This window comes from Micromesistius poutassou (assembly GCF_964030765.1).
Source record: "Micromesistius poutassou genome assembly, chromosome: 9".
Lineage (NCBI taxonomy): Eukaryota > Metazoa > Chordata > Actinopteri > Gadiformes > Gadidae > Micromesistius > Micromesistius poutassou.
This window is the reverse complement of record NC_140279.1, coordinates 3,161,402-3,176,040: the sequence shown is the minus strand read 5'-3', so window position 1 is coordinate 3,176,040 and position 14,639 is coordinate 3,161,402.

Below are 14,639 nucleotides of genomic sequence, written 5' to 3'. Positions count from 1 at the left end.
ATATTTACACACACACACACACACACACACACACACACACACACACACACACACACACACACACACACACACACACACACACACACACACACACACACACACACACACACACACACACACACACACACACACACACATATCTCTAATTTGATTCTGCCCTGCTCCTTTGAGACGTAATTAAAGCATTAAAAAGCTTTGTGCACTGGTGGGGCAATTGAGACAGTCTTCAGCGAATAAATGGGATTCATCGTTTCAGGAAATTGCTGCCCCACCCCTACAATCCTCCCCACCCCCACGGCCTCTCTCTGAGGAATATGCCCCCCCCCCCCCCCCCACCACCACCAAACACACACACACATCCCCCCTTCTCATCTGATCCAATCCATGTGAAATATACTCTTAACGATAATGTCGATCTTAAATAAGGATTACAAAGCCCACCCCACCATAGACCAGTAGACAAAGGAGGGTGGGGGGGAGATTATATGCATGGGTGTTGCTTTGTATATTCACAGTCAAACTGAAGAAAATGTCATCCTCATGTAAGTCCAGCCTTAGGGGGGTTACAGCGGGGGGATTGTATTTCCAGAGGCATACATTAGCTGCATGCATTTCAGGCGTAGAGAGGGGTGTGTGCGTGTGTGTGTGGTGATGGAGGACGTCTCCGCCTTGTAATCGCTCACTAATGACTGGATGTTATCTCATTGTCGCTTTTTAAATTAATGCATGAAATCTGCACTGCCTCAGTTGGGCCGGGGCTCAGCACTAGCTCGTCTGGCCATTGGCCACACGGCAGCAAACTGCAGAAGCTGCCATTTCTCATCTCATATGCCACGACCAAAAGCCCTGTTTAGGGGTCTAGGCAGTCTTGTTATAAAGGGCAGGCTGTGCAGAAAGGGGGTTGCACCAGACACTGCAGTTGACTCATTTAGTCTTTCTAATGCAAGGGGACCAATGACCGGACAGAAAGTGGCCCCTCGATATTATCCCCAATGACAAAGAAAGTCTGGTGTCTATCCAAGTGGATCCCCTGCCCTACTTGCGTAGAAGAAGGAAAATTGTTGAACTGATCAAATGTAGGTATTAACTTAAGTTCCACATGACATTCAGCTGGTCGGAATTACAGTTCAATTAATCCTCCTCTTTAAATTACAAGCATTAAATAACAATAATCTTAAATCATCATTCAGGAATCGCCCCAGTCAAACTACTGTATTTGATCTACATATCCTGGATTAGCGTATCTGACAGCACATGCGCCGGGTGATCTGAGAACGACCAGGATGGCCCTGGTTGATGCCCTCCGCCGAGGCTAGCTGCGACTAAGGTAGCCTAGCCAGGTTAGCGACTGAGCGTACTTGTGTGTATGTGTTAGAGGGGGCTAAGGATTGTGCTAAGGAATAGGATTGTGTCTTCAGCTGCCCTGGACAGGGGCTTTAGATAGAGCACTGGGAGAGCCTAATCCTGTTTGGGCCAGGAATTTGATTTTGATTATTATCTCTCGTGGACCAAGGCGAGGCTTACCCCCGTTTTCAAGAGCGTTATCCTCCGCCTCGCCGCACACACGCACGCAAATTTGACCTCGTTAAGACGCTTTAAGGGGGATTACTCTGCTTTTATCACTTCGAAAGAACTGCCCTAGCAAACATAGGCTTGGCCCCCGCTTTGCAGAACCATCTCAGTCCCAAGCACATGGCTGACCAAGCGTGGCAGTAAGGAAAACACACACACACGTTGCTGTACATGCTTTGCTGCATGTACACAAACATTGCTGACACAAGGTGAGGGGCAGGTATGGCACCTTGAAGGACATGCACGCATTAGCACACACACACACACACACACACACACACACACACACACACACACACACACACACACACACACACACACACACACACACACACACACACACACACACGAACGAGAGGGGGAAAAGTGTGCAGGGACTGCAAAGCCGAGGGAAATGGGCAATTTGTCAAGCGTGGGGAAAGTGGTGAGGAGGACAGGGTTGTGTGTTTGGAGAGCAGGGCTGAGATTAAAGCCAGTTCTGCTGAAGGGAGCGGTGAGATTACACCCAGTACGCTTGTGTGGATGATTGATGGTTGGTTGTAAAAACCAAGGTTATTACTTACAGTGGTCCTAGAGGCAGGGCAGACGGGGTAGGGACGGGCAGGGGGGGGGGGGGCTAGAAGATTACTCCAAGAGTTCAGAAACAAATAAGTGGACAATGAGAGCAGAAGGTTAAGCATGTCAGCATGTGGCAAACACCAAGTCACCCTCAGGGAACCAACGGCGCCCGTTTGGTCAGCTGAGGGTTCCAGTATAAAGGGGGGGGGGGGGGGGGGTGGGGGTGGTGTAAGCTGCACATATGCAGGCTATTGCATGCCAACGTTATGTTGAGTATCAGCATTATTATCTGTCTCTAATAGAGGGAGATCGGAGGGTTGGGTAGAGTCTGAGATTACAGCGATAGAATTTAAATATGTGAGGGCACAATTAATTGCGGAGGTCACCGTTCAGAACTTGTGCAATGTCCTTCTTGTATACCCAAGATAAGTCATTGCATTGTTGATATTTTTTGAAATAGGAAGATCAGGAGGCTTAAAAAAACAAACAAGTGCTCCTTATCTATCCCACAAGTTAACTAACGTGTACAGGCCGAAGAGCTGATGAAAGAATGTGCATTTCACTAGTTTCAAAAACAATATCAACCAATGCTTTTTTTAGTTTGAGCAAAGTGGCTAACACACAAGGGAGCAGTGCTGGTCAAAGTGCTTCAACACCAGCCAACTAGGGTGTTCATCTGGATGAACTACGATTTAGCACCAGAAGTGGGTTAGCAAAGCAATGAGGCTGGCTATACAATAGCCAGCCTCATCGCTTACCCCTAGTTTTGTACCAATGCAAATGCAGAACAAGGCTACAAAGACAACAGCAAGCCACACAGGAATTAGGGTTATTTTTCTTAGATTCCCGCTTGTCAGCCAATAATATCTTAAGGTTTAAAAAGGCAGATCGACATCTAGCCTCTTTGCTAAATACATCAATTGCAATTCCATTTGCTTTACAAGGTACAATCAACAGCCTTTGTTTTAACAGCAGCGTGGCAGATTGGGGGCAAAGGTGTGTTTACTTCCTTCAAAATAGGCTGGTCGAATTAATGACGACGGGTTCTGTTGACTAAAGCAACAAGACATCTCGTCTCATTGTTCGACTTGTTTTTTAAACAGGCTTTCCAACAACAAAAGTCCCTCGCTTCATTTGATAGACACTAATTGTGAGCGGGGGAGAAGTCTTTGAGATAGAAATGTGTAGAATTATGCCAGCCATGCCCTAAATGCCAGTTAATATTGCCAACTGTATTAAAAAGTAAAGCAATGTTTTACTATGCACGTTTTTTTTCAATGGCCCTTGAAGTCCAATAAGAAAAAAACGAAACACGTTTCATGTTGGACAATGGGAACAGTGTCACACCGTGAAACAGACATTCTGCCCGAATTGCCCGGTCCCATAGCGGATCTTCTTACAAGACAAAAGGTTCCCGGTTCCAAGGCCCAGTACAGCTTAAGATGGCCTTGCTGCCAATCCTGTCGGTATTTGAACAGGCTTTGACTGGGGATGAGGCCTCGTGTTGTTCCAGTCCGTCCACGCTGGTAGATGCTCTCCGGCAGGCAGACAGAGCAGCTAATTCTCTTGTCTGACCCGGTGCAGAGCCCTCGGCTCTGGCAGGCCTAGGGAAGCCAGGGCTGGGCCCGGGCCAATCAAACGGCCCCCTGCCGAGCCGCTTTGTTCCATCCCAGCGCCCCGCTCTGGGGTAGGGCCCCCTCCTCCTCCTCCTCCCCCTACCCCCCTCTGCTCTCTCCCTCCCACACACCTCGTCACAGTTCGTGCTGAATACTGATGTTGCAGCACCACTTCACACACCCACTGCCCCTCCTGCAAGCGCCCTCCCACACACACACACACACTTCTTTTCATGACAGCACACACACACACACACACATATACATACATACATACATACAAGAAATAATGTATGGAGACAGACAACAAAAGGCCATCCCACACAAACAAAGCAGCAAAGCGTATGAATTTGTAACCCGAAAAGCCCACGCTACATTCCTCCGGCACGTCAACATTCAAGAATTATGCATAAATACTGCAGACACACACAGACAACTTACAAGCTATGTGTGGAGCCAGGGTGACATCTGTTTTTCTTTATACCAAGTTCAGTCTGCTGAATTTGACATGTTGTGCAGTGAAGGCAGTTGCCAAGGGCAATTGACTGACTGCGTGCCTCCTGGGTTAGGTTTAAACAAACTCCCATCTCACTTTATTGACGACATAGTGGTGATCATCACTTTTACAGGCGAGTCTTACAGGGGCCTTTCCATCCATAAAGTGTCCAGAAATTAAATACAAAGCAACCAGGAGCGAGCACAGAGGACGCAAAAAAAAAAAAAAGGTCTCGACTCATGCATCTGCATTTTTAAAAACCGATCTTTGCATTTTTCTCTCAGTTGTAAGCACGACACACCTGCTATTCCCCCTCGCAAGGACATTTATTTTTAAAATATTTTTCTCAACTCTTCTTCAAAGACAATAATCCCTTTTATTTTTTTTGCAGGAAAATTCAAAGCCTGATCCTGCTGGATACCCCTCGGGTCTTACGGTCTCTCATCAGAGCCCTGCTGCGTGCGCGTAGTGCATGTGTGGCGTTACTATGGTTACTATTGCGGCGCTCGCTCGACAGTGTCCATGAAGTTGTCAGCAAAGCCCCAAGGATTCACAATCCGACATTTACCTCTTTTTTTTTTCCCCAGATAAAGAATAAATATGTTTTTTCATGTTACGCTATGAAAAACAAGTCCCATACCAAGTGACGCTAAACATTTTTTGCAATTATCATCCAGCTACTTAATTCAAAAGAAGCCATAAAAATGTTGTTTACTTGATATTTCAGTTAATCAGCCAGCTAATCCGCCAGTCAAATCACCTGCAGTGGACATTACCTTAGAGTTACTGACTTCAGAGGGTCACTTCTGCTCACAAACTAGACGCATAACAGGCTTTAGAAGAATAACTAGACATGATTATTCACCTCTACAAACAGCATAATTATCATATTTCATTGTGTAACATATGGAGGATGTTGCCTTTGGGCTTGGAGTTATGAAATATCCTAGTATTAAATATAGCCAGCCATTAAAAGGTATTTGTAGCCAGCACAAAATAGTGTGCTGCATCGTTTACTTACTAGTGTGTAAACCCTGCATGTACTACTGATGAAATACTCCAACTTGGGGAGATAACACTACCACCCTTGGGCTGAAAAGTTACCCAAAACAAACAAGGCAGAAAGTGCGAAATCCAAGCCGCTGAAATAAGGTGGTCAAGAAGAAGACTGTCAATAAGTAAATAAACAGATACAGACCAGTGTAGCTATATCTCTGACAGATTAAAAGCTATTGCACGCTACCCCATCCCGATATTTCAGCAAGCTGAAGTTGAAACTGAAGTTCTGCTCAGGAGCTATACCTCCCCATAGATTTTGAGCGGGGCCTGACTGTGTATGCCTTTGCATCATGTGGTCGAGTGTAGAGATTGGACAAGTTCCCCGGGCTTAGACAATTATTAATTATTTTTAAAAAAAAATCAATATCACCTGTGACCTGTGGCCCCAGACAGGCCCCGCAATAGCAGGGCCCCCTGCTGCGTGTGTGTGTATGTGTGGGGGGCGGGGGGGATGTGTGTATGTGGAGGACGGGGGAGGTTCTGTTTGTTATGCTAATTAGTTGGCCTGCCCTTAATGACCTAGACATCTGCTGGTCTGTGTGTGTCAAGTTCCATATTCAATTTGTTCCCCTAGATACAAAGAGCAGATAAGACCCTTGAGGCCAGTAAAGGCGTACACTGTGTGTGTGTGTGTGTGTGTGTGTGTGTGTGTGTGTGTGTGTGTGTGTGTGTGTGTGTGTGTGTGTTCATTACTACAATGTGAAGGGTACTCGGGACAGAAATGAGGGGACATGCAAGTGTATGTGCACACGCACACACACACACCTTTGTATGCAAGATTCATTCCTGACTGTGCTTGTCTGCCTTTGTGCATAGACGTGTGTGCGTGCGTGCGTGTGTGTTTAATGGGCGAGAGAGGGGACCATAGGGATTACCCCCCCCCCCCCCACCAGAAGGCTTTAGAGGGACGGCTGGGGGCTGTTCTGTTAATTCAAGTGGGCTTAATAATGCCGGTGCAGCCCCTGCCCCTGCCCATCCCACCACTACATCAAATCGGGGAGGAAACGCATTATAAAAGGAGACAAGAATGAGGAGGAGGGGGGTATGTGTGTGTGTGTCCGCAACCTGTGGCCTTCTTTGGAGTCCAGGCCTGCCCTGGGGCCTGGGTGGGGGCTGGGGGAGATGTGCAGCTCCATGTTATTTAAGCCTGTGCTCCATGCAAGCTTTTGGTGCTACACTTTTTTTTGTTGTTTACTGCTCCAGATAACCACCAGCGACTTTGTTGACGCTGCATTAGGCTAAATCAACAGGAAAACAATAGAGAAAAAAATGTGTTAAACCCCGGCGGTCCGAAAGTCACTGCCTTTGGCCTTTTAGAAGTATTTTATACTGGGACTAATTGTTTCCAAGTGGGATAACTATCCAACAAGGCTGTTGTCATCGTCACCAGTCATCCCCAAGATAGGTTTACTTCCGTTTGAGTTATCAATTATTTGCAAAATAAAATATCAGTATTAGAGATGACACTGGCCAACCACCTTTGCGAGTTCAACACAACCTCGCAGCACACAATCACACCCACCCAAAACCATTTGTCAATTTTATGTCCGTGATTTGATGGCAATCCAGTCAGCTTGAGATCCATCTTGCGTAGTGCAGATGCCACGCGGTAGCCTCCAGCTTCTTATCTAGGAGGCTGTCACTATAAGGCTGTCACATATATTCCCCATCCATGGGGGCTTGCCACGGCGGCAGCAGCTGCTGTTAAGGAGCTGGATTTGAAGAGGGAATTGCAGGGGTAAGGAGGGTCAGTATAGGGGGATTGGGAGGTGGGGGACGCATTAGGTAAAGCCTGAACCAACCGACTGCTTATGCTTTAAGGTTGAACAAGCTGCTGGTGCCTTGGCTCTGGCAACGCGTAGTGCTAAACCCGTAATCCCCGTTTTTAATCCTGCGTGTTGGGTCTTAATACTCCAATCAGGCTGCATAAGGGCACTCAATTGGATTAAGAATGGAGAAAAAAAAAATAAAACTACTAGGAGATAGGCAGGCCCGAGTTGAGGGGTAGAGTTTCGCTCACCTTGGCCAGGGAAAGGTGACTGAACGTTAGCCAGTTCCTATACTGGAAAACGACATGACTGCTTGAGCCGGGGCTGCACTGTAGAAACCCTTTGCCCAGAAATGGGATTGCATACATGCAATGGGTAGTGGAGGATTGGAAACCAATTTAGCTCAAATGATGTAGATTAACCAGAAGACAAATGGAAATGCAGTGTACTGCCATTAATCGCAAGGGGGACAAGGTGACTGGTGGCACCAGGCCCACAAGGGACCTGGCCCACCAGGGACCAGCAAAATGAAGATGCCGGAAACATTTATCCAGTGTATTGAGGTGTTGTGATTTAACATTCCCTGGGTATGTACTGGATAGGCTAATTTACTAGCCGTCATCATAAATCCTTATTCAACGGTTACATACAGGGCTACTTGCATGTGGGATATAACTCAGCACAAATTCACAAGCAGAAAAACACATTTGCCGTGGGGGTGGGTCACCAATTAGGACACACATTTGAACCCTTTGAGGACAAACAAAAAAAACCCTCATGAACTGGTTTGGATCCTAGCAGAGTGAATCAACACTGCAAACACTCTTTAAATTTATACCGTCGGGGCGCCTTCCCATTCTCATAAATCAAAGCATGAAAGCTCAAGATACAACCCTTCCTGACCCCTCCCACCTTCCTGATCACATCCTGCCCAATATCCTGCTTGAAAACGCACCTTATCACATAAGTAAAATGCTAACTACACAAAATAGCTGATGCTAGTGAGCGTTGCTCACCAATGTTTGTCCTTCCCTCTTCTACACGCCCCAAGCCGTCCTACCATCATGTTCTCTAGGATTAATCACATCCAATAAAGAGTACACGGGGAGAGTTGCCGTGCATATGGAATCATGTCCAATGTGGCCATGCTTGGGGCTAATAAAGCACATCCATTTGAATTCATATTTCTAAAATGAACCAGTGTTCTTCTATAGTAACTATAAAGCTTTATAGGATACATTTGTCCAAGTTCTCAATGGCGGTTAGCGTTTGGTCGGTTTACTATTTGACTTCTATTGCCATTTCACTTAGGGCTGCTCGATTATGGAAAAAATCATAATCACGATTATTTTGGTCAATATTGAAATCTCGATTATTCAAACGATTATTTTTAAGTTTGAAAACATGATGCATTTATTCATAATTTCTCTCAAAAAAAAAAACTTTGTAAATGAGAACTTTGAAATTTCCCCTTAAAAAATATACACAAAATGGTCAAATAGAAAATAATGTCCAGATATGAATCCAGCTGTTCTGCAATTTCTATTAAAAAATAAAAATAAATAAATATTAAATTGTTTCAAGTCGATTATATTCGTTTGGTGATCGTTTCACTCTGAAATTGAAATCGCGATCAAAATCCGATCGCGATCCCAGCCCTAATTTCACTACTGTATCACCAGTTGGGGATTACATAACATCTCACAACACACATGGGTATTTTGGGAGCAAATCACATTCGTACACTAGAGATACTTCTATAAAGACAACATTTTAAGCCGTATCCATTGCCCTGATACAAGACACATGTAGTAATAATGGTTGCTAACCATTTTTTTGGTTAGCAACCATACCATCCTGTTCTTCAGGAGTCTCCACCATCGACTGTTTATAAATAATGCCTCACACTGGGTGTCGTAATCAGCAGAGGTGCTAAACTCCTCACATTCTGTTTGGTAGTGCAGGACACACGTTGGCTGCCTCTCGGTAGCGCAGTGAGCCTGCTTGGTGCCCTGACTGACAGCCAAAGGGCAAAGCATTCATGTCACATTAGACATTCAGGCTCTAGCCTCCGCAAACAACTCTTGCCCCTTCCAGTGACAAAGGAACAAGTCAAGCCGTTGCTAGGGAGAAGGTAGAAGAGACAGACCCTGGCAACGCCACATTCATCTTTATTGTGTTCACCTGCCTGTTTATCCTTCAATATGGTGTAGGGGTACAATCGGTGTGTAGTAAGAAACGCTGTATGTTGGTTGGTTGGTTGGTTGATGGAATAAGGTCATTCTTTCTCGAAGCGAGAAGGTATCGCTGCTAGTCTGAGGCAATTTGTGGCTTTTAAATGTTTCCACCACGACCTCTGTTAAACGTATTCTGACAAGTAACACCATTATGTCAGTCACCGGACCTAAATGTTGACCAATGGGCTGAAGGGTCCTGCTCCACATCAACACATGCAAATAACTCAGTTTCTGTTACCATGGAAACTTGAGATTTTGGAACAAGAATGTGCTCAATGAATGTGAAAAAACAACAATTCTGTTTAAATGAAATAATGGGATTGCAGCATCTGACCAATCATGAATGACAGAACACAGAAATAACACGAACTGGTAATTACATTTAACAAACAAACAAAAGGACGTGCAATTTGGTCAAAACGTTTAATTAACACATTTTTTGTTGTACTGGTACCTATTCAACTTTTCCCACATATGGGGTTTTACGAGTGCAGATCTAATTTAGACGTACAGATTTACCACGTCTTAATGTCCCATTATCAAGTACATCCGCAGAAATTACCAGAACCAAATACCGGACACTATCGAGTATGCCTCTTTTGTTCCATAAAAATCACGAATACCAGACAAATACCACAACGGGTCATATCACAATATGAAAAAATAGCACAAAATAACTTCCACGCACAAGTCTCGTAACCTGAATACATTACTTTTAGCTTACAGCAAGTGTTGAAAAATAGGAACGAATATAAAAACAAAGAACCGCACTTACTGAATGTCTGGATTGTGGAAACATCATGTCAATCCCTTGTTTGTTTTCCGTTCCTTGATATGATGAATGTTTATAGATTTAAAAAAAAAGCTGGCTCTGCTATTGCTTTTGCCTTGCCTTGTTGGTCCTTTGTCCACAGCTAGCTGATGCAAGCTAGCCCGAGCAGAGACACACACGGGTTGACCAGCGATAGCAGGAAGGCGAGCTAACGGTGGCTAGCGGCTCGTCCCCGTGAAAACACGGCGGTACACTTCGCAGACGACGGAACGCGAATGCTCTGGGTCTGGAGGACGACTCTGAACCGTTCGCTATGCGCGGTGCTGCGTGTATCCCCCACGATGTGTTCACCGCAAAAAACGAGCGAGAGGAACACCACAGCCCACGGTGTCACAACGTAGCTAGCTATGCTAAATGTTCAAAAGCTGCCACGGCAAATGATTCATCACCGCTGTACGCTTTCTGCCCCCGGAACGTACTTGTGGTACGCTGTGTTATTATTGTACCGATACACGGTGTACACAGTGCTTGGTAAGCTTTTGCCCGCTATATCGTTGCCCTGGTTCTACTTGACAGCGTATTTCCTTCCACTTGCCACCAGTCGTAACAATCTCAATCAAAAACACGCTGCAGCCCGTCAAGAGAGAAAAAGTCAGATTTTCAAAAATAACAAAATGTCTCCGGTTGCGCTGAAGTTGAATCCCGATTGCTCACACAAGACAATACTGACTCGGTGGAATTTAAGACAAAGGTATAGGGCGCAAGTAAATGTTAACGTTTCGAGCGCAAATGTACTTGAAATTAAATAATTCCAGCGGGTGTCAAACTGAACAGTTCTCCTCTGCGGAGTTTCAGTGAAACAGTCTCGATTTGTCAATAGTGTTAAACTGAGAAGTCATTCCTGGGGCTAGGCGCGACGCTGCAAAACGCCCCACAAAGACTTACAACATGAGATCTGAGGACGGTACATTCTACTCTCTGATTTTCTATCTTAGATTATATCTGGGCAAACAGTGCCCCTGGTGGTGCAGTTGCTAAACAAGCAGCAGTTTTGTCATCGAGTCATAATTCATCGCATACTACTAACTTAATTAACTCCAAATTGGTTTTCGTTAACATAGCAGCCATTTATCTAAATAGCTTTCTTGAAAAAAAAAAAATAAGAACCCAATAATTTAAAGACACGAATACAGTATAGGAACAGGTTTTATTTCAATTTACTACAGATTTTTTTTTAAGGAGAAGGCTATATGAAATTCATTTCATGTTCAAATGAGATTTAGGCAACAGTGGTTGAAATGAAAGATACAAAAGAGAAATATGGAAACAAAAATACTGAAAATTAATTATCAGGGAACCACCCTACATCTCCCTCATCCTTGAAGTGGCAAACACATGCAGTTAAATATTTTTTCTCCTTTAAAAACAGCATTTGTCATGCTGTTTGAATATAGAATAAATCGTCCCACTTTCAATATTTCATTATATACTTAGTGTTTATTTGTTAAAAAAAATGGACCATGGATTTCATAGATCCACCGATTCTTTTCACAACATTGGCACTTGGTAAGAGTCTGGCTCCACAAAGAAGGGAATCGGCACACTCATTTTACATAATTTACATTTGGTTATACTAGAAAAAGAAAATCAAAGCAAAACAAAAAAATACATTACTTTCAATTTATACACCACTACACAAATTTTTATTTTAGCCTCTTACCTTTAAAAATATATATATATTAAGTGGTCCTAAGACAAGTGTTTAGCTAATCTTTCAGCCTTACAAAAACAGGAAAACAAACAATGCAAGGTTAGCTTTTAATATAAGTGTCCACTCCTCTTTTCAGAATGAACAAGCATATGCAGTATCCATTACAAGTGTACAAACACACTTGCATGTGCGCACTGTCAACACGCCTTTAGGGTTGACCAATGTGCTGAATGAACATGTAGGTTGCATGAATGCCGGCAGGCCCCTTGCAGCATTGAGTTTTCAGTGCATCGACCCAAAATAGGAGAGAACTACAGTCCAATCAAGGAAGAGTAAAAAAGGGTGGCAAACAGGTCACATGGCCAGAAGTCACTCTTACTCATTCACTCACCTCAGCACCCACCCACCCAACGTAAAACAGCCACATAGTAGTACCTTCAATTGGCTTGTGTTCAATGAATTGGACCAAAGCATAATACCATGCCTCACTCAGAAAACTGCCCTCCCCCCATTCCAAAGGTGTATTAATGCAAACTGCAAGACCATAGTAATTACAGGCACCTGGGTCAATTTATTGACTTAGTAATATCTTATCTAGGATTGGTTGGCTTTATGTGGCACAATTGAATGAATTGGTCAGTCCTTCAAGTACAAAGCTCAAGCAATTTAAAAAATCCAAAAACAAGTATGTAATCAAAAGTGGAATTATTATATATATCTTTTTTTACAAAAAGGTGACCATGAACATCATTACATCATAGTGTATTCATCACACAACCTCTGGTATATGGGTTGTTGATGTAGTGTTGAGAAAGCCTTTCTCCTGAACCCTCTTGGCATAGTGAAAGGAAAGAGGATCTAAGTCCACACATACGCTTTACAGTCAATCATGTGGAAAGAAAAACAAAACAGATTCATTGATGCTTAGGCACACAGTGATTTGACATTGCAATCACTGTGTTTAAACCACTATAAAGCCAATCGCTACACACTCCTTTATCCAAAAAGGTTCCTTGTACGAATAGTGTCTGGCCATTAGCAGTCAACCTGAATGGCATCCAAGACAAATCAAATCATTTGGGTAATGAAGATGTCATCACAACATAATCCAAGAGAAAATAAATTGCTTATTTAGCGTGTGAAATCCAAATCCTTATTCCCTTTCTTGGTTAACAAAACGGTCACTTATTCTGCTTTAGCCTGGATTAAAAGAAGGGAAGGGAGTGTTTCTTGATTCAAATGAACAATGGCAGACATGCTGGGACCCATAACAAAAGAAAGCTGCCGTTGTCATTAAAACTGCAGTAAAAATGAATATGAGCGGGAATAATTTATTCTAGCATTTCGATGGGTCAATGTACCAATGACAGCAAGTTGTTAAACACAACCAAAGTCTTTTAATAGTCTTTTCTTATATTAAATAATAAATGCCACCAGAGCTTGGCTATTTTGGTAGCAGAACGTCTGCTTGCTTAAGGATGTGCTCTCCTCCTCCTCATAATCACTTTGTTTCATGGCATAGGACACATCTGCAGGATGGGGAAGAGACTGGCTGAGAAAACTCGGGTCACGTGTCAAGCACCAGAGGTGAATCCTTTTACTAATACAAGCTGCCATACAAAAGCCCCACAACTGCAAATGTAAACTCTTTACATAAAAAAGAAAGCAATTGCTATTTTATTTTCTTAAGAATATTGTGGCACTTCATTGAAGAAGGAAATAATACCTCCCTCCTTGATTAAAAAGGATAAAGATTGCACAAATACTTAGAATATTCGGTAATTACTTTGGAGGGTTAGGGTTAGTGAGGGAGCAGGACCTATCCGTAAAGCTACAAGTCTAGCCTTTGAATTGTATACACGGCACAAAATGTGTTAGAATACTTGCACTATTGCACTCCACCGGTAGGCAAATAATCACCTTTCTGTCAACTCAAAGTACTCTGTAAAAACACATTGCTGTAAATCTTAAGATGTCACTTCTAGATTAAAAACACATGCAAATCTGCCTTGCTATCCTTTGGCAACACTGAAGTGGGATATGCACAATATATGGAGCTGGCCAGCAACCAAAGGATATCTAAATGGATACTTTAACTGAGCCTGCAAATGATAATGTACACCGAAAGTACTTAAGTACCACTTCCACTGATCTGCCCAACACTACCAACACAAGAAGATAAACTCAAACATGCCCAAAAGCAAGAGATCAAACCCGCCATCCCAACGGGTACCCGACGACATAATAAGAACCACATCGATCTGCATTTAAGAACTCACGTATGAAGCAAAAAAGTCTGGCATAAAGTGATAATGTGGGACGCTAGCCAAGTCGGCGAGATAGTATCCTCAATTCAATCCCGACTTTCTCAGACTGATCCAAACAGGCTGCTCAGGCCGTAGAACCGTGACAGCCACTACTCCGTTGGTTCGGTTGAAGGGTTGCCATCGACCTTAACACTGGAACGTTCCTTCCCGTCTCTACCAATAGGAGATGCCCCTCAGCAGGGGCCCTAGAGCCTTCCACCAAATCCAACTCCCTGATTCGTTGCCGATTAGTCATTGCACCACATCCATTCTCTCTCCTTACTAGTAGTAGCCCTTGTGATGAAGACGTTATGAACACACCTGAATTATATAAGACAAAAACAGCCACCTAGTGACATAATTGTCATCTTAATTAATCTGGTATAAGACAAGATATGGGATTATAAACAGATATAATCACAAATTACAAAAAAAATGTAAGCATCATAGAACAGCAAATATTGAACAACTGTTTTTTTTTGTTTGCTTTCATTTCACCGTTAGCGTAAAGCGCCAAGATAAAATAAAAAACGGTTTTACCTT